This window comes from Lithobates pipiens, unplaced genomic scaffold, assembly GCF_037356315.1.
Source record: "Lithobates pipiens isolate NorthernLeopardFrog02 unplaced genomic scaffold, aLitPip1_a1.2 Scaffold_28, whole genome shotgun sequence".
In the NCBI taxonomy this organism is placed as follows: domain Eukaryota; kingdom Metazoa; phylum Chordata; class Amphibia; order Anura; family Ranidae; genus Lithobates; species Lithobates pipiens.
Window position 1 is genome coordinate 138,504,273 of NW_027507789.1, and position 18,825 is coordinate 138,523,097.

The 18,825-nt window shown below is 42.3% G+C and overlaps 1 protein-coding gene across 3 annotated transcripts in view; it reads right to left on the reverse strand.

Annotated features, from left to right (window-relative positions):
* LLGL2 (LLGL scribble cell polarity complex component 2) overlaps positions 1–18,825 on the reverse strand; it is a 205,157-nt gene that overhangs the window by 125,983 nt on the left and 60,349 nt on the right. The window lies entirely within an intron of this gene.

Genomic DNA, 18,825 nt, shown 5'->3' on the forward strand with positions numbered 1-18,825 from the left:
GATTTTATGTTGTCATAGCCCCCGTTGGAACACTACTAGAGTGAAGTGAATAATTTTTGCAGGGGAGTGTTCTATAGCGCAGAAGAGAGGAGAACCACCGCCGCCTGGTTGATTAGAGCGCCGGGAACATCACAGCTTTCATTTCAATAGCTGTGTGTTCCCCGCCATGCGTCACATTCAGCTCCTCCCCCTTGACCGGGGAACTTTTTTCCCCAGGATTGGATGGGTGATCTGTCTATCAGAGTGCCCGGACAAGCGGGAGGGGCTGTATGTGATGGCGCAGAACACACAGCTACTGAAATGAAAGCGGCGATGTTCCCGGCGCTCTAATCAACCAGGCGGCCGCTCTCCTCTCTCGTCCCCTGCACAGGCTGGCTGCAATGGGGACACAGACTTCAGTGATCTTTTGTACCATGTCCCCAGTCTCTGACCATGTCTTGTACCATGTCTCCAGTAAAAAAAAAAAAAAAATAGGATTTTTGTACTCACCGTAAAATCCTTTTCTCTGAAGTTCACTGTCTGACACAGCTCCATTATTCTTGACCATAGGGTTGTTATGCCACCTTCAGGAGAGGACTAGGCAGAACACGTTCTACATGTGTAAAAAAAAAAAAAAAAAAAAAAAACAAACACCCACATACACACCACACAGAACTCTCTAGTTCTGCCCAGGGGGCGGTCCCTTCAGTAACAACCCCTCAGCCTGCTTCCTGCAGCCTCAGTACGTCAACAAGCAGTAGAAGTTAAATCAATAGAAGGGGAGGGTGCTGTGTCAGTCAGTGAACTTCAGAGAAAAGGATTTTACGGCGAGTAAAAAAAAATCCTATTCTCTTTCGTTCACTGACTGACACAGCTCCATTATTCTTGACCATAGGGACGTCCCCAAGCAGTGTCATAACGAGGTTTGGGAAAACAGCATAAAGAGAAGAAGCTTCATCCACAACCAGAAGTGCTCCCTAACAGGTGAGTCACCACCTTATCTAGCAGCATCAAAACTTGTGGTTAACAATGCAACAGTGCATTATACTCAAAAAGGTAGCCATTTTTATTTATCTTTTTAACAGAAAAAAAAATAAGAAGTGCAATTGCAACATTACACGGCCGCCTGCAAAACTTTGCAGCCAAAAAACAGGCATCAGCTGATGCGCTTACATCCACTTTGTAGAACTTGGTAAAAGTGTGGACGGACGACCAAGTCACCGCCTTACACACTTGAGCGACTGACGCTTGATGTCGGAAAGCCAAAGAGGTTCCAATTGCCCTGGTGGAGTGGGCAATGACGGTAAAGGGGGGCACCTGCCCCTCAAAAGGCGTAGGCCTGTACCAAAATCTGTTTGATCCACCTGGAAATGGTGGCTGTCGAGACCACCATACCTTTTTTTTGGACCAGCTACCGAAACAAACAGAGTCTGACTTCCAAAAAGGGAGCCGTGGCAGACAAATACACCCTTAGGGCCCAGACCACATCCAGGGAATGAAGGGCCACCTCTTTAGGATGTGTTTGTTTAGGACACAGATGGTAACACACGGTCTTGAATGATGTTAAACGCCGAAACCATCTTCGGCAGAAAAGAAGGTTGCGGACGCAACACCACCTCATCCTTGTGGATAATCAGATAGGGCGACTTGCAAGATAAGGCCGCCAGTTCCTAAACCCTCCTGGCCGATGTAATGGCCACTAGAAAGACCACTTTCTGGATTGAGGGGGTGTGACCTGATGGAGGAGGAGGCTGTGTGCGTGTGAGTGAGCCGGCGTCTCGCTTTCCTCTCTCTACTCCCGCAATGAGTGGTGCCTTCCCCCGTCAACCCAGCCTAGATATCGGTGGATAGAAGCCCGGAAAACCTATGCCAGGGCTGGATTGATATCTTCTCCCTCCCCCCTACCTGCCGAGCGGCAGAGATTGGTGCTGCTTGGCAGCCGCATGGAGATCTGTGGACGGGGCGGCTCTCCTTTCCCTGCCCCTTGCTGGTGTGATCTGTCAGAGAGCCGAGACTCGGGTCCTGAGACCGGAGAGGCGGTAGGAGGAGCTAGTGCCCTGTCTGCATTATGCACGTACTGTAATAGATGGACAACAGGAGAGGCAGAGAAGTGATCCAAGGAACCCGGTGGGAGAAGGAGCTGAGAAAAGCGGAACAGTTCTGTAATAAATAGGGTGGTGAGTGATTACTGTTCAGTGAACTGTGAATTATATACTGTATGCTGTGGAGGGACACTGAGCAGATTTACAAACTCCCACCCTTTATCCCTGCTTGCCTGACACCTCTTCTCTGCCACAGACTTGATAATTAACTACTACTGTTTAGAGGCGAGACTGAGAATTGGTAAAATACCTTTTTGGAGGAGTTGCTAGGCTGTACTAAAGAGCCTGTTTTTGCCCATACTACTTGATGGAATTGATTATAGTTGGACTTACTTGGACTCACCAGGACTTTGCTGCCCCCTATAGTCTGAATCATTCTGGGGTAATTTAGCAGGCTACTAAAGTTACCACTGGACATTAAGCAACTGATCCCGAATAGACAAGTTATTATATAGCTTGGGTTGAAGATGAATGTGAATAAGATATTTGCTATATTGTACACGCTATTCCTTCCCCCCCCCCCCCTTTTTTTCCCCACCCTCCCCCCTCCGTCCACAAAAAAATTATCTTGGATAGTATCTAGAGTAAATGCGGAAGGGTGACGGGGTGAAGGGTAGTTGGTATATTACTCTGGCTGGGTTTGGGGGTAAGAAGGAAAACGAGTGTCTGTTTTGAAAACTACCTCCAGAACGAAGGCAGGGTCACCATGCTGTCGCATCGTGCGACTAAAGCAAGTCAAGCGGCTGCAAAACTAGAAAAATACGCCCACAACCCTGGCCAGGTGAACAAAAAATGGTGTTGCGCTCCACACAAAATTAATTAAATCTAATGACAAATTTGATAAATAATCGCATAAAATCTAAAAGACGCACTTATAATTTAAAGTAATTTTAATCGCATATCTACAAACTTTTGTGCTAAAATTAATACCAAGTGATTAGTAGGGTGTTCAGAATATACACTTGTTCCTAGTGTTATTCATAAAAGAGAAATCTAAATAATCTATACAATCATAGTAAAGTGCAAGTGAAGTAATACAGATAAAAGCGCAAATCCTGATAATAACACTTCAAAAGAATCGTGAAATCAAACAAATGTGTCTCAGTCCATGAAAGTGCATCCAAGTGCCAACGTGTGTACAAAAAACTTGTGTAAGGGAAAATAAATACACAATAAAAGGATATAAAAAGATATGTGAAAAATATATCAAAAAGTAAAAAGACAGTAATCCAAAAAAGGGGGTTCCTGAAAGTGTCTCTTAGTTAGCATTAAAGACTAGTAATTCAGTTCATGCAAAAAGTAAAGGTAATCCACGCTGTGCTATGTGAAGGGTTAATCCTGTGAACAACCCCGGGATAGTTCCACCAGTGATCTTGCAGCTCCTCAAACGTGGGTGCTCACACACTGAGTGCAGTGGGTACCTTACCTCACTGCTGTCAGTTAGACAGCAATATGCTCCAATATATCGGGTATATCCTCGATTGGGATGTATGTCCTCAGTAGGTATAGGTACACTCCAATGATTTGCGGTGTATATCCTAAATGCAGTGTAAGCGCCCCCAAACTTTTCCTCCAGATATCATACACAGGGAAGCTGGAAGACTGTGTGCATATCTTCCAGCTTCCCTGTGTATGATATCTGGAGGAAAAGTTTGGGGGCGCTTACACTGCATTTAGGATATACACCGCAAATCATTGGAGTGTACCTATACCTACTGAGGACATACATCCCAATCGAGGATATACCCGATATATTGGAGCATATTGCTGTCTAACTGACAGCAGTGAGGTAAGGTACCCACTGCACTCTGTGTGAGCACCCACGTTTGAGGAGCTGCAAGATCACTGGTGGAACTATCCCGGGGTTGTTCACAGGATTAACCCTTCACATAGCACAGCGTGGATTCACTTTACTTTTTGCATGAACTGAATTACTAGTCTTTAATGCTAACTAAGAGACACTTTCAGGAACCCCCTTTTTTGGATTACTGTCTTTTTACTTTTTGATATATTTTTCACATATCTTTTTATATCCTTTTATTGTGTATTTATTTGTTTTCCCTTACACAAGTTTTTTGTACACACGTTGGCACTTGGATGCACTTTCATGGACTGAGACACATTTGTTTGATTTCACGATTCTTTTGAAGTGTTATTATCAGGATTTGCGCTTTTATCTGTATTACTTCACTTGCACTTTACTATGATTGTATAGATTATTTAGATTTCTCTTTTATGAATAACACTAGGAACAAGTGTATATTCTGAACACCCTACTAATCACTTGGTATTAATTTTAGCACAAAAGTTTGTAGATATGCGATTAAAATTACTTTAAATTATAAGTGCGTCTTTTAGATTTTATGCGATTATTTATCAAATTTGTCATTAGATTTTATTAATTTTGTGTGGAGCGCAACACCATTTTTTGTTCACTTACTATCACTTGAGGGGAGGGTTTGCACCTCTGCCGGTGTTTTTGCTGCAACCATACCAGTTTTCTTGAATTTACCATTGTAGCGCGAGGATAACCCATTATTACCAATTTTAACCCTGGCCAGGTGCTCAACCAGACTCCCCCGAAAGGCATCCAACAGGGGCAGCAGAATCAAACCAATAGGTTATCAGGTGCAAAGGGGGTTAGGAAAAGCTATGGGCCGAGCCATCCCCCGATGGTATCAGAAGGGGGGGGGGATGGGGAGAGACCCCAGGGCCAGTCCATTGGTGTAAGTTCGGAAGGGTCATTCGGGCTACCCGAGGAGGGGCCTCAAGGAGAGTGGGAACCCGAGCCATCGCTAAAGGAGGTACTGATGGCAGTCAATTCCTGCAGAGAATCCCTAGGAGGAATGAGCACTTAACTTATAATCATTCAGGAGGAACTATCCTACGTCAGACAGGATATTCAAAAAGTACAGGAAAGGACTACAGTCTTAGAGGACCGGGTCGGTCGGGTTGAGGGCGACCTGGCCCCTCTGGTACAAGAGATTAGGTCTATGCAAGAGCAGTTAACTAAACAGGAAAACAAACTAGACGAAATGGAGACGATAAGAAGGAAGAACATCCGTATAGTGGGTTTGCCAGAATATTGCGAAGGCCCAGACCCCATAGCTTTCCTAGAGAAATGCTTTGGGGACACATTTGGACAGGGCACTCTTTCATCACTTTTTGCTATTGAAAGGGCGCATAGAGCCTCCGCAAGCCTCCCCCCCCCCCCCCCGTTTTTGGCAAATTATTTTATAAAGATAAAGAGATTATCGCACGTAAAGCTAGAGAAATGGGCAAGATTGTGTATAATGACTCTCGTGTATCGATTTTTCTCCAGATCTTCAAAAAAAGGAGAGCCAAATTTGGGGAAGTGAAGCGGAAACTTCGTCAAACAAATGTGACTTAGGATTTGCTCTATCCAGCGAGATTACGGTTACGGTTGGAAAGTAGACACCCCAAGGAAATTGCTGAGGGGCATGTTGAGCCCATTGAATATTTTTTTTTTTTTTGTCTCAAGTGATTGAATAATGACAAAAAAAAAAAAAAAAGTTTACAAAAAGTTGTCACTAAATGATATATTGCTCACACATGCCATAGTTATATGTGGAATTGCACCCCAAAATATATTCTGCTGCTTCTCCTGAGTACGGGGATACCACATGTGGGACTTTTTGGGAGTCTGGCCGTGTACGGCACCCCGAAAACCAATCACCGCCTTCAGGATTTCTAAGGGTGCATATTTTTGAATTCACTCCTCACTATCACAGTTTCGAAGGCCATAAAATGCCAAAATAGCACAAAACCCCCCCAAATGACCCCATTTTGGAAAGTAGACACCCCAAGCTATTTACTGAGAAGCATGTTGAGTCCATGAAATATATTTTATATTTTGCCACAAGTTGCAGGAATATTACACATTTTTTTATTTAATTTTTTTGCACAAAGTTGTCACTAAATGATATATTGCTCACACATGCTATAGGCATAAGTGAAATTACACCTCAAAATAAATTCTGCTGCTTCTCCCGAGTACGGGGATACCACATGTGGGGGGCTTTTTGGGAGCCTAGCCACGTACGGGACCCTGAAATCCAAGCACTGCCTTCAGGATTTAAATATAAAATGCTACCAAAAAAAAAAAAAAAAAACTGTTAGCGATCAGGCCTGACTCTGCGATCGCTGCAGTTATGTGTTTAGTGTTTTGTAAGTGACAGTGATCGATCGATACTGCACTTGGGTGGGCTGGGCAGAGGGGCAAAACACAGGTGCTAGCAGGTATCTGGGCTGATCCCGCTAACAATGTGTTTTTTTGTAACCCTAAATTGCTGGGGACGCTAGTATAGATCTGATCAGATATTTATCTGTTCAGATTCTATACCACTACAGGAGGTTTATGTGAAATAAAAAGGTTATGGCGCTAAACCCTATTAGTGATGAGGTGAGTTGACTTATCAAATCCTAGTGTTTGATTTTTTGTATAAAAAGAGAAAGAAAAAGAAAAGAGCTGTTGGTGATACCGTGAAAAAAATATATATATCCTAAAGCAATTTTATCCAAAACAAATTGTGTGTGATTAATGTGGAGTCAGCATTCATGTTCCATTATAATAAAAACAAAAAATGAGTATTAAATTATCATATACGTATCAGCCTGCTAAAAACATGTAAACCTTCATTAAATGTGCAAATTAGTGGAAATAATGTTAATATTCAACAGTATGTTAGTGTAAAACAGATTGTGCAAACATGTGCAAAAAAATGTACAAAAAAGCAACTAAAGGTCAGAACAACCAAGGATCAGAACTAGTTTAACCATAAAATCGCATGAAGTCGCTAAATGTGCGAATAGACAATATTTTCAACCAATAATCGCATGAAGACGCATCTGTGTCCAATATAAGTCCAAAATTAATATTTGGCTTGGTAGTGCTGCCTCTTCAGACTATTTTTGTAATTGTTACAAAAAGTCAATGGGGGGTATTTGATTTATTCGTGCAAATAGTGCGGGCTTTCAATTAGAGAACTTCATCCCCGGTGCGCCACTCTGTGCTATAGTATGTGAATGCTCTCACCAGAGTTAATGCCCCTGTGGGGCTGGATGGACCTTCACAATGTAAGCCACTGTGTCGCTCTCTGGCTGCTGCTGGTGCACTGGGTGAAGCTTCGTTGTTCCGTCCGTATGGTATCCAACGTTAATTATATAAGGGAAGACATATCCATAGTGTAATACGTTCTTAACCAAATCGTTCGTTTATTAATATTAAAATCTACTCACATTTTACATTAAAAGCATGTGCATATAGGAAAAACTCCGCCGTTCGTCTCAAACGAGTGCACACAACGTGGCCACGCCCTACGCGTTTCGTCACTACGACGTCCTCTGGAGCGGCCATATTGGTGCACCTTATTGCTTAAATAGGGTGCAGTGCTCCACTACGCCTGCGCTAGAATAACAGCGCCATTTTGGGTGTGGGATGCCCTTACTCTACTGGGGATGAATGCCATTACTCCCCCTAGTGTCCTTAGGGAAGACTGATATACTTAGCCTTGGAGCACTGCAGCCTACCCATAAACCATACTCAGTTTAAATGACATTCTTTAGTATTTCCCATTTAACCGGACGTTTATAATTAAGAGAATAAAAATAAAAATAAAAATAAAAATAAAATTAAATGACACTAAAAATACATTGAATAAATGTATGTATAGGAATACATACATAAAATTCACGTATATAAAATTCATACATATAAAAAATTCTTACATAAAAATTCATGCATAAGAAGGGGGGTATACATTAATACTGAAAAAACGCATAAATTTGTAAAGATTATAAAAATTATAAAAATTATTTAAGAGGTTTTTTAATATTATTTGATTATTTAAGGGGTTTTTTATGTTTAAAAAAGTTTTTTATGCATACTAATATGTGGATGTAAATGGAGAAATTATTCCAAAGGAAAGTTTTCCAAGAGGAAAGTTTTTTTGGGAAGGAATTAAATAAAATAAAATAAAATTCTTAAGAAATAGATATATATGAAGGTGCTAAGAAGGTCTGTTTGACTTCGTCCTATAGGTGACTGTATGTTTGATTCCTACAGGGGAACTTTTAGATAATTTTGATCAGTCTTGTTGTAATTCCGACACGTCCAATGTATTTTGAATGAATAACATTCGACCTGAACCCGAAGGTGTGGGCCATGTGATGTTAATATTGGGGTAGATAGGTTACTTATATATGTGGTTAGATCTTATCGGGATCCTGTAGTGTTATGTATGTGTATGGGTAACATTCAACTACGGAATGTTCGTCCAGCATTATCTAATGCTGAGGCAAACAGTTGACTGTTAAAAGTTAGTTAAGAAGCAATTGGCTATTAAAAGTTAGTTAAGAAGCAATTGAGGTCTAATTCTATGTTCATTCCCCTTGGCTGGAGGGTGTCTAAATTAAAAATCCATTTCGTTTCGTTCCTGGATATTTTGATCGTTTTGTCTTCCCCTCTCCAGTGGCCTCTTATTTTGTCTATTCCGTAGAAAATCATTTGTCCAGGGTCCCGATTGTGGAAATCCCTAAAGTGTTTGGAGACACTGTTTCTGGAAGCCTTTTTTGATATTTGCAATATGTTCCCTTATCCTGACTTTTAACTCCCTGGTGGTCCTTCCCACATATTGCTTATGGCAAGGACATTCAATGACGTAAGTAACGTGGGAGCTGTTACAAGTAATCAATTCTTTGATTTTATATTCTTTCCCATTAGAGGTGGAATTAAAAGTAGTTTTCTTCTTTTCTGTCTTTTTACTATTTCTGCATGGGAGGCAATTTCCGCACTTGTAGAATCCTTTTAGGGTTTCGGAAATTTTTATTTGTTTTGGTGGGTCCACCACATTTTTTACTAGTTTGTTTCGGAGTGTTGGAGCCCTCCTGTAGATGAACCGTGGTTTGTTCGGCAACATGGCCTGGAGTGAGCTGTCTGCTTGTAAAATCGGCCAGTGTTTTTTGATGATACGCTCTACATCTTTATGTTGTCTGTTATACCCTGTAAGGAACGCGATGTCATGGAGGTTTTGTTTTGGTTTTACTTTCTTGCCTTCAATTAGTTTTTTCCTATCCATATGTTTTACTTCATTTTTTAATTTACGGAGATTTTCTTCTTTATATCCTTTCTTCCTAAACCTTTCGATGACTATATCCGCCTGCTTATCAAAGTCGTCAATTTTGCTACAGTTCCTGTATAGCCGTAGAAGCTGGCCTTTGGGTATGTTCCCTAGCCACCTAGAATGGTGGCAGCTGTTTGTGGGGATGTACCCATTGCGATCCGTGGTCTTGAAGAAGGTGCGGGTGCCAAGATTTCCTTCATGTTTGTAAATTTGGAGGTCCAGATAATCTACAGTCTGGGTGTTAAACTTTCCTGTGAATTTGATGTGATATATATTGTCATTGATTTCTCCAAAAAAGTCTTGCAGTTGTTCTACCGTGCCTCCCCATACCAATATAATATCGTCTATATATCGACGGTAAAATTTCAAATTTTGCCTATGCACTCCATAAATTTGTTCTTCCTCCCATCGGTTCAAAAACAAGTTCGCCACACTTGGAGCGTACTTTGCCCCCATTGCCACGCCTTTCGTCTGTGTATAGAAAGTTCCATTGTACCAGAAATAGTTCGAAGTCATTGCCATCCTTAGGCCTTCAATGATGTATCTTATTTGTTCCTGTTTTAAATCCGATAGTCGTTGTAATGCCCACTCGACACTACTGATGCCATCCTCTTGTTTTATATTTGTATATAGCGATTCCACGTCTATTGTCACCAATATGTCACTTTCACTAATGGGGATTCCATTCAAGTCCTCTAGTAATTGCTTACTGTCCCTTAAGTATGACCTTCCTTTTGTCACCAGGGGCTGTAGGAAACCATCCACATATGCCCCCAACCTGGAAAACAAAGAATCGATTCCACTTATTATGGGTCTCCCAGGTGGGTGAGTTTGATTTTTGTGGATCTTAGGGACGTGATAAATAACTGGGGTCTTTGCCGCCTTTGGAAATAGGTATTTCACCTCTTTTTTATTCAAAATGCCTTGGTCTTTGCCTTTTTTGATATATTTCTTAAGTTTAGTTTCATATTCTGATTTCGGGTTTTTCTTCAGCTTTTTATATGTGTCAGGTATATTTAACAAGTTCTCCATTTCTTTCTCATAGTCTTGTTTATCCAAAATGACAAGGCCGCCTCCCTTGTCTGCGGGTCTGATGATAATCCCCTTTCTCTTTTCAATTGATTTAATGGTGTCCCATATTCCTTTTCCTTTGGTTTTTCTCACCTCTATATTCCTTAGGTCATGTTCGACCATCTTTTTGAAGACCTTAATGTTTTCATCCTGCTGGACTTTGGGATTGAAGGTTGAATTGTTTCTTAATTGCGAGTGCTGGTAAAATGTGTTAGTGTCTTCCTTCATATGTGGATTCTTGGTTGCAAAGAATTTTTTGATGTTAAGTTTTCTCACAAATCTTTGGAGGTCTATATATGTTTCAAATTTATCTAGTCCCTTATCTGGGGCAAACTTTAAGCCCATGTCCAGCACCCTGAGTTCTTCCTCCGTAAAAACCGCCTTACTTAAATTATAAATGCCCTCCCCTATTGTTCCCTTCTTCTTTTTCTGGAGGCCTCCTCTCTTTCCTCGTATGCGTTTTCTGCTCTTCTGTCTTGTATCCAGTGTGTTTCTTCCCCTCTTTGATTCCGATGATGGCCGTTTCCCCCATAGTTCCTCCTCGTATTGTCTTCTCTGGTCCATCTCGGGTTCCATCCACCATTTCTTCTGGGGGGCCCGTACTGTTGATTCCTTATTGGATATCGAAATGGTCTCCAATCTCTCTGGGGACCATGTCTCATATCTCTCGGGCCTGGTGGTCTGTGTTCCTGTCCCCTGGGAAAAAAATCTCTTTCAAACCTCCGGTTTCTAAATGGGGTGTATTGGGGGTATTCCCTTAGAGGAGAGTATCTGTTGTGATGTCTCGGAATATTTGGTGTATAGGGAGTATGATTCCCCCTATATCTGTCTTGCTCATATTCCCCTATTGTCCTCCCTTCGGGTCTCCTATACCCTGGTGTGTGTGGAATGTCATTTCTTACTGTTCCATCTTGTGTGTGTGTGGGTTGGTTCCACTCCTGTTCTGTGTTTTGGGTTGGGTTTTCCCTGGATTCTTCCATTATGGATAGTTCATTGTCTTCCTCGTTATAGTTGCCCTCTATTTGCCATTTGTAAACCTGCTGGTTTTTGTAATCCAGCACATCCCTCTTGAATTTCTTTTGCTTCTTTTGTTGTATTTCCTTATCATACTTTTTTATGTGTTCTTGTAAAATCTTTTCCCTATCTATATATTCTGCTGTTTCTTTAAATGGTATGAGTTGATCCCTGAGTTGTGATATCTCTGTTTCTATGTTTTTCAATTTATGTTGGCGTCTGATCACTATTTTTTGTAGGAGTGCTCTTTCACTCTGATTGAAAAACTGATACCACTCTTCCATAAGGTGCCTATCGCTTATTGCATCATTTGGGGAGACATCCCATCTTAATCTCCTGGGTGTAATTTGTTCCGCTATATACTTTTCAAGAATGGCCACATCCCACCATACCCTTAATTGCTTCTCAAGGCTATGTTTCAGGTGTTTGAATAAACTATCCAAGTCCTGCTTAATGACCACATGTTCTTGATTAAATACCTCCACAAGGTTTACCATTCTGCTATTAACATATTTAAAAATATCCATTGCTGCAACTTTGAATTAGGGTCCGATAGGTCCCTTATATATAGATGAATAAATAAATAAAGTCGCGCTATGGAAAAAACAAATCTCCTAAGTGATAGAAATGTGTGAAATAAATTGAAAATAAAAATATACTGGGTTAGAGCTGCCTGTGCCTGAAGCCCTCACTTCCTTATTGGGGAGGAGAGGGAAATGAAAATGTGAAATAAAAAGGTTATGGCGCTAAACCCTATTAGGATATATATATTTTTTTCACGGTATCACCAACAGCTCTTTTCTTTTTCTTTCTCTTTTTATACAAAAAATCAAACACTAGGATTTGATAAGTCAACTCACCTCATCACTAATAGGGTTTAGCGCCATAACCTTTTTATTTCACATTTTCATTTCCCTCTCCTCCCCAATAAGGAAGTGAGGGCTTCAGGCACAGGCAGCTCTAACCCAGTATATTTTTATTTTCAATTTATTTCACACATTTCTATCACTTAGGAGATTTGTTTTTTCCATAGCGCGACTTTATTTATTTATTCACAGGAGGTTTATGCTTAGCGCGTGGGTGTTAGCTGTACTGGCACTTACCTAGGGCTGCCTGGGGCGACGCAGACCCTGACCCTAAAACCTAATTGATATCACCCGCCGGGTGATCAGGGGGTTAAACCTTTATTGGGTAATAAATGGTGGGTGCCCTGATGCTATAAAAAGCAAACTAACCAGTCACCCGTAACACTTATACGGTGATCAGTGGTGATAGGGTTAACTAGGGGCAATCAGGGGGTTAAAACCGTTATTGGGTAGTATATGGGGGTACCTAGCGCTATAAAAACCTGGCGGTGAACCTAAAAAAAAAAAAAAAAAATAACTAGCTACCTAGCGGCACTAGTGACACCAATGCAGCGATCAGAAAAACGATCACTTAGTGACACTGGCAAAAGGGGGTGAAAGGGTTAACTCTAGGGGCAATCAGTGGGTTAAACCTTTATGGGGGGGGGGGTTAGGGGGCTACCCTGGACCTAACACTAACTGCCCTGACAGTTTACTGTCACAACTGACACTAAATGCAGTGATCAGTAAATAAACGATCACTGCAATCAGTGACATTGACGGGGGGGGGGGGCCCATTTGAGTGCCTATGTGTACCTACATGTCAGTGTAGTGTTGGTGCACTTATTTTCTCTGTTCTCCTCGCAGTCCGGTCAAAAAGACCGTCCCGAGGAGAATGACATCACTTCCTCCCTGCCTGTGTTTACACTACACAGGCAGGGGAAGCTTCTCATTCGCCAGGAGCGATCGAGAGGGGATAGCCAGAAACCAACGGCCGTCCCCTCATCCCGGATCGCTCCTGAAGCGAAACGGACTGCCGATCCGATCGGACCCCCAATACGATGGAAGGCAAGCACATGTACGTGCTTGTGTCCGTCGGTGCCATTCTGCCGACGTACATTGCCATGTGGCGGTCCTTAAGTGGCTAGAGAGGCAATGAGAGGAGTGTAGGAGATGGGTGGTGGGCACGACTGGAGAGATGGGAGGGTAATCCACGTAAGGGTTAGTTGGTATGTAAGGTGCAGAGAAGAGTGTAAGAAGTATATCCAAAAGAAGTGGAGCACTATATAAATCACATTCAACCACAGTGAAACAACGGGAAAATGGTAGTCACAAAAGTTCAATAAAACTGAATAATAAAAGGTGGGATACACAAATTTTATAATATGCATAAGCACTACAAGTATTATTGAGTGAACCTACAGCATTAAGGAGAAGTTTTTCCCTATATTCTTGGAACGTTAGAGGCCTGGGAGATTTGAGGAAAGGGGTAGCGGTTAAGTTAATGGCCAAGTCACATGGGGTAACGTTCCTCTGCTTACAGGAGACACACTTTACAAACGCCACTATTTCACAGCTGGGTTGGGGTGAGGTTTCCCACCCAATACCACTCAGTCCACACCTTTTCTGGGGGGGGGGGGTTAGTATTTTGATTAAAGTAGGGACACCCTTTAACTGCCTCCAGTCTAAGATAGATGAGCAGGGGAGGTATTTTTTTTATATGGTAAAATAGAGGAAAAGATTTTGATCTTGGCTAATATGTATATACCACCACCCTTTTCTATAGATATTCTATATGAATTGGTCGAGTTTGTGTTCGATAAGCCGGGAGTCCCATTAACCACTTAAGGACCGCCACATGGGAATGTACGTCGGCAGAATGGCACCGACAGGCACAAGCACGTACATGTATGTGCTTGCCTTCCAGCGGGTGGGGGGGTCCGATCGGACCCCCTTCCGCTGGCTGCGGCGGTCCGTTTTGCTTCAGGAGCGATCCGGAATGAGGGAATGGCCGTTGGTTTCTGGCCATCCCCTCTCTAATCGCTCCTGGCGAATGAGAAGCTTCCCCCGCCTGTGTAGTGTAAACACAGGCAGGGAGGAAGTGATGTCATTCTCCTCGGGGCGGTGTTTTTGACCAGACTACGAGGAGAACACATAGTAAGTGCACCAAACACTACACTGACATGTAGTTACACAAATCACCTCCACGATTACCCCCCCCCCCCCCCCCCCCCCCGAGTGTCACTGATTGCAGTGATCATTTATTTACTGATCACTGCATTTAGTGTCAGCTGTGACAGTAAAAACTGTCAGGGCAGTTCGTGTTAGGTCCAGGGTAGCCCCCTACCCCCCCCAATAAAGGTTTAACCTCCTGATTGCCCCTAGAGTTAACCCTTTCACCCCCTTTTGCCAGTGTCACTAAGCAATCGTTTTTCTGATCGCTGCATTAGTGTCACTGGTGCCGCTAGGTAGCTAGTTTTTTTTTTAGGTTCACCGCCAGGTTTTTATAGCGTTGGGTACCTCCATATACTACCTAATAAAGATTTTAATGCCCTGATTGCCCCTAGAGTTAACCCTTTCACCAGCGATCACCGTATAAGTGCCACTGGTGACGCTGGTTAGCCAGTTATTTAGGTTCCCCGTCAGGTAGTATATGGGGGTCCCTGACACTATATATAAAAACCTAATAAAGATTTTAACCCCCTGATTGCCCCTAGTTAACCCTTTCACCACTGATCACCGTATAAGTTTTACGGGTGACTCTGGTTAGTTAGCTTTTTATAGCATCAGGGCACCCACCATTTATTACCCAGTAAAGGTTTAACCCCCTGATCACCAGGCGGGTGATATCAATTAGGTTTTAGGGTCAGGGTCTGCATCACCCCAGGCAGCGCTAGGTTAGTGCCAGTACCGCTAACACCGCATACACCTCCCGTAGTGGTATAGTATCTGAACAGATAAATATCTGATCAGATATATACTAGCGTCCCCAGCAGTTTAGGGTTCCAAAAAACGCATTGTTAGCGGGATCAGTCCAGATACCTGCTAGCACCTGCGCTTTGCCCCTCCGCCCAGCCCACCCAAGTGCAGTATCGATCGATCACTGTCACTTACAAAACACTAAACACATAACTGCAGTGTTCGCAGAGTCAGGCCTGATCCCTGCGATCGCTAACAGTTTTTTTTTGGTAGCGTTTTATATTTAAATCCTGAAGGCGGTGCTTGGATTTCGGGGTCCCGTACGCGGCTAGGCTCGGCTCCCAAGAAGTCCCCCACATGTGGTATCCCCGTACTCGGGAGAAGCAGCAGAATTTATTTTGGGGAGTAATTTCACTTATGCCCATAGCATGTGTGAGCAATATATATCATTTAGTGACAACTTTGTACAAAAAAAAAAAAATGTTATATTCCTGCAACTTGTGGCAAAATACAAAATATTTCATGGACTCAACATGCCTCAGTAAATAGCTTGGGGCGTCTACTTTCCAAAATGGGGTCATTTGGGGGGGGGATGCTTTTTTGGCATTTTATGGCCTTCGAAACTGATAGGTAGTGAGAAGTGAAATCAAAAATTTGCACCCTTAGAAATCCTGAAGGCAGTGATTTGTTTTCGAGGTCCCGAACGCGGCTAGACTCCCAAAAAGTCCCACATATGTGGCATTTCCGTACTCAGGAGAAGCAGCAGAATATATTTTGGGGTGCAATTCCACATATAACTATGGCATGTGTGAGCAATATATCATTTAGTGACAACTTTTTGTAAACTTTTTTTTGTCATTATTCAATCACTTGAGACAAAAAAAAAAAAAAAATATTCAATGGGCTCAACATGCCCCTCAGCAATTTCCTTGGGGTGTCTACTTTCCAAAATGGGGTCATTGGGGGGGGGGGGGGTGTACTGCCCTGCCATTTTAGCACCTCAAGAAATGATAGGCAGCCATAAATTAAAAGCTGTGTAAATTCCAGAAAATGTACTCTCGTTTGTAGACGCTATAACTTTTGCGCAAACCAATAAATATACGCTTATTGACATTTTTTTTACTAAAGACATGTGGCTGAATAAATTTTGGCCTAAATGTATGACTAAAATTTTAGTTAATTCGATTTTTCTTATAACAAAAAGTAGAAAATATCTTTCTTTTTTTGTAAGTTTTCAGTCTTTCCTTTTACATCGTAAAAAATAAATAAATAAATAAATATCGCAGAGGCAATCAAATACCATCAAAAGAAAGCTCCATTTGTGGGAAGAAAAGGACGCAAATTTTGTTTGGTTGCAACATTGCATGACCGTGCAATTACCAGTTAAAAGCAGTGCGAAATTGTAAAAAGACCTCTGGTCCTTAGGCTGACAATTGGGTCCGGGGCTTAAGTGGTTAATAGCAATGGGGGATTTTAATATGGTTATCGATAAAACAATGGCTAGGCTTCCCAATGGGGTACAACTGAGAGTCGCCTATCCCAGTTTATGGGAGAAATGGGCCTGAAGGATCTTTGGAGAATTCAGAATCCAAAACCCCGGTCCTTCTCGTGCTTCTCTACTACACACTCGACCTTGTCAAGGATAGACATGATTTTGGGGAATGACGAGGCAATTGCATTAGTAAGTAAAATAAAATATATGCCAAGAAGTCTTTCCGACCATTCAGCAATGATAGCCTCTCTGGATAGAGGGGAGGCAAACCATTACCGGGGGTGGAGAATTAGTCCTTCATGGCTGGAGCTCATGGGCGAACCAAAAAGAAGTACTTAACGCACTAATAGAATACGTAGACTTGAATACGGGCACGGCTTCGCCAGGGATTGTGTGGGACACATTGGAGGCTTACCTTCAAGGCCTGTTGATACAGTAGATCTCCAAAATTAAAAAGCAATCTAGGGAAAGGGAAGAATATGCTTCAAAGAGTGGTAAACCTAGAAGACCAGTACATAAAGGATTCAACACCTGATAACTTAGGGTTATGGTTAAATGCGCAGCAGGAATATCGCCTAAGACCCCATTCACACCTGAGCGTTTTGTAGCTTGACGCCTGAAGCTACAAAACGCTGGAGGGGAAAAAATCCATTATTCTCAATGGAGATGGTTCACATCTCCACTCCAAGTCGCCTGAGGCCCTACGCCTGAAGCTCAAACAAGTTCCGGACCCTTTTTTGTCACGCGAATCTGGCTGATTTGGGCGTTTTTATTCCCATAGAAACGCTCAATTCAATCGTTTAGCGCGACAACAAGCGTTTCTATGGGCGTTTTGTCGCGGTATCTGCTCAAGAGAAAATATAATTTACATAAGGAAATGACAGATGAAAAAAAAAAAAAAAAAAAAAAGAAGAAGAATATTTTCCTATTGGCTGAAAAAAAAAACGCCAAAGTTAAAAAACCCGCAAAACGTTGCGCGGATATGCAGGTAAAAACGCTCAAAACCGCTACGCTGAGGTGTGAATGCAGCCTAATAATGCTAGAGAAAGCTGAAAAATAAATATATATTTTCAGAAACAACTAGCATTTGGGGAAGGTGAAAGGGTTGGATGGATGCTGGCACATTTAGTGAGAACAAATTCACCACCATCTATGGTGCCAAGGATTAGTACAGCAGAGGGCAGGATATCTACAGATAAGTCAGTTATACTAGAGAGATTCAGAGCCCATTATGAGGATTTATACCACTCCAACCAGGATGAGGAAGGGGAGGAAATGGATAAATTTTTCAGGGCACTGACAATCCCTTGCCTTTCTAAGGAATAGTGCTATTCTCGACGGCCCTATAACGATGGAGGAGATCCAGCGTACTGTGCAGGAAATGGCGTGACAAAAAGCCCCAGGCCCTAATGGCCTGCGGGTGGAGATCTACTGCCATTTTGGCGAGGTGCTAATTCCAGAATTGTTAAAAGTCTAATTGGGCGATAAGAAAAGGGGAGCTCCCCCCTTCAATGACGGAATCAACCACAATAGTGATACTGAAAGAAAACAAAGACCCCCTCAACCCCTCTTCATATAGACCCATTTCTTTATTGAATCTAGCTGTAAAGATCTTGGCGGCTAGACTAAACAGAGTGATAGAGAAACTCATCCACCCTGATCAGGCTTTATGCCTGGTCGATCTATGAGCATAAACATAAAAGACAGGTTTATTTAAATCTTCAAATACCAGTGGATGGAGACGGTCAGAGGGCTGTCCTCTTTGGATGCCGCCAAGGCCTTTGATACCCTAGAATGGAGCTACTTGGAGAGTTTTGAAAGAATTCCAGGTGGGACCGGTATTTGTAAAATGGGTAAAAATGTTGTATAGATCCCCGGAAGCAAGGATAAGAATAAATAAATGATAGCTCTGCTGGGATTCGACTGAAGAGGGGTACGAGACAGGGGTGCCCCTCCTGTTTGCTATGACGATCAAACCCCTGGCCATGTCCCTTAGAGCAAATGGGGAGATAAAAAGATATAGGAGAGGAGGAAGAAAAAAAATATTATTCGCCGACGACCTCCTTCTGCTTCTCGGAGATATACAGAACTCAATAGGGGAAGTAATGTATAGAATTAAAATCTTTGGAGACCTTGCGGGATTAAAGATAAACTGGGGGAAATCTTGTATATTACCAATTGATCCCCTAGATAGCCCTTTACCCCGAGAAGCTGCACGTCTGCAAATAGTGAGCCAAATGAAATACCTGGGCATTTATATC